This window comes from Salvelinus fontinalis, chromosome 16, assembly GCF_029448725.1.
Source record: "Salvelinus fontinalis isolate EN_2023a chromosome 16, ASM2944872v1, whole genome shotgun sequence".
NCBI classification, from domain to species: Eukaryota; Metazoa; Chordata; class Actinopteri; order Salmoniformes; family Salmonidae; genus Salvelinus; species Salvelinus fontinalis.
The window spans coordinates 22,640,818-22,643,828 of NC_074680.1; positions in this window are offsets into that span (position 1 = coordinate 22,640,818).

The window sequence follows — 3,011 nt, forward strand, 5'->3', positions numbered from 1 at the left end:
AGTATGTAGTGTAACCTCAAAATAACACCAAAGTAGCCTAGAGCACAGAGGAGGCGCAGAGATTGTCCTACGACTAATCCAGCCTGGTCTCATAGACTAGATGTAACATAGTAAATCTAATTCCGGGATAGACAAATTAGTATGATATCAAGTGAAATTTATTGGTCGCATACACTTGTTTAGCAGATGTTATTGCGGAAGTAGCGAAATGCTTGTAAGTGAAGTATGTGACATTTGGTATTGTAACGACCCTGGGTTTATAAGCGCGGAAATCGACTCTGCCGCTCGAGCATGCTTTTGCGGCACAGTCGATAGCGCGCCGGACCTCGGGCTAGAAGGTTGAGGGTATGAGACCTGCTCCCTGCCTGTTTCATTACATTGGTGTCAGAAGTGGGATCAGACCTCGCATCCACGACAGTGCGTGTGCTTGGCCGGTGAGCGCGTTCCTGGAAGGCGTAAAGTCGCAAGCTAGCGCGAGGACGCGCTCTTTGAAAGGAGGGAGTAGTGTAACAACCCTGGGTTTATAAGCGCGGAAATCGACTCTGCCGCTCGAGCATGCTTTTGCGGCACAGTCGATTGCGCGCCGGACCTCGGGCTAGAAGGTCGAGGGTTCGAGACCTGCTCCCTGCCTGTTTCATTACATTACATCCCACTTCTGACACCAATGTAATGAAACAGGCAGGGAGCAGGTCTCGAACCCTCGACCTTCTAGCCCGAGGTCCAGAGCGAAATCGACTGTGCCGCAAAAGCATGCTCGAGCGGCAGAGTCGATTTCCACGGTTATAAACCCAGGGTCGTTATGGTATGGTTACATAAGAAAGAAGGTTACTTATGCCAAAAGGAAAGGAGAGTGGTTTGTAAGGGTGGATGGGTAGGCGTATAACATGAATGTCTAGCAACCCAAAGGTAGAGTGTTCAAATCTCATCACAGGCAACTTTTCAACTGCTTGCTACTTAGCATGTTAGCTAACCTTAACCTAAACCCCTACCCTAGCTAACATTAGCGCTAGCCACAAATTGAAATTCATAATATATCATACGAATTGTAATTCATAACATATTGTATGAATTGCAATTCATAATTTAGCCTTTCATACTAATTTAAATTCAAGACATATCATGCGAATTGTAATTCATAACATATCATACAAAATGAAAGATGGACATCCACAAACGAATACATACCATACGGAAGGTAACTTATCTAACTAAATGATGGAGGCTGGTGGAAGGAGCTATAGGAGGACGGGCTCATTGAAATGTCTGGAACGGAATTAATGGAATGGAGTCAAACATGTGGTTTCCATATGTTTGATACCGTTCCATTAATCCATTCTAGCCTTTACAATGAGCCCATCCTCCTATAGCTCCTTTGACCAGCCTTCCCTCAGTGTCGCGGATTTAAATACAGAATAATATGAAATGTTCTGAGACCATGTTGCCGCTACTAATCTTGTTCTGATGAGGTTTTGCGTGGAGATGAGATGCTGAGGGTGTGAGTAGTAAACAGTAGTTTATAGGCTATATTATAGGACTAGATGGAGCCAACTTTGAGATAAACTTCTTGTGCAATAAAGTTAAGATAAAACTGCATTTGCTGTAGAAGAAAAACATAATAATTATGTATCACTTGTTGGAAATTGACAAAGTTCAAAGTTGCTCTATGTAACGGTAGCCTATTCTCTCTATGATTCTTCCTTCCTCTCAAGTTGAGATAAGGGCCACTCCCAGGGGAGTCCAGGGCTCCATGATGGGACCTGGCTCTCAGATCCGCAGGGGGTTAGAAGTGCTGGGGGGTTTGAGGCACCGGAGTCCCTGGGGCACCTCTTGTCCCGGCCGCGGCGCAGCGTGGAGCAGCAGCAACATCAGCAGCAGCAGCAGATGGTGCGGCTCTTTTTTTAATGCGGTTTTGTCATCGCCCACTCAGCTCCCAGTCTACTGCAGACCCTGAAATGCAGCTTATCCGGGATTTCAGTGCAATTCTCCCCGCCATGTACGCCCGGAGATCTCCCACTGTCATCCGAAGCAAGCCATTGCGCTGGACTCACGCCAACCTAGCTATAGGCTGCTGCACTGCTGGTTCCCGGTTATGTAATGTGGAAGTTAGTCTGCATGGCCTTTCCATATGAAAAGGATGAATTCATTATGTTTATTTGTCTGGATTGCCGCTCTATTCCACAAACACACTTAATGCTCCATCAATATTTATAGAAATACTAAATTATAAATTGAATTGGTCAAAGCAAACAGATTAACATACATCAAGCATTGATTTGATGTTTGATTTAATTGAAGAGATAAGTGTGCCTCCTAAATGGCATCTTATTCCAAATGAAACCCCATTCCCTATACAGTGGACTACTTTTGACCAGAATTCTATGTGCCCTGGTCAAAAGTTGCGCACTACATAGGGAATAGGGTGTCATTTTGGACACAAACTTACTATTGTTTATGCTATTACAGGTGACATCAATCCCTCTCTGTGTGAGTTCTAACAGGAAATGCTCTAGGCTTGACCTTTAGCTCGATGTGAGTGTCTCTTAGCAAAGCTTCCCACTGGGCACAGACGCCAATTCAACGTCTATTCCGAGTTGGTTCAACGAAATTTCATTGAAATGACGTGGAAACAACGTTGATTCAACCAGTGTGTGCCCAGTGGGTGGCTGTCATGTCTCAATGCTCTTATATGAGGCTTATTAGAACTCAAACATGAAAGGACTGGATAGGATATTATTTCCATTTCTCTTATGTGGAAAAGCGGAAATGGACATGTCAAGGAAGCTAGTGAGGACTTTTGAGACTCAAGCCTAATCACATGTCATCCCCAAGCCCCAGACACATCTTCATGGCCCCTTTGACAACCTGCGTTCTCTGCCATTGTGTCGCCCCTTTGTACATTGAAATGTTTAGTCTTTTTTTGTTATCTTTTGTATCTTTTGTCAGGCTGAATGTTTGAAATATGAGTAGGTGATTTGAGTCATGCTTCTTCAGTAGTGGAATAAAGACAATTA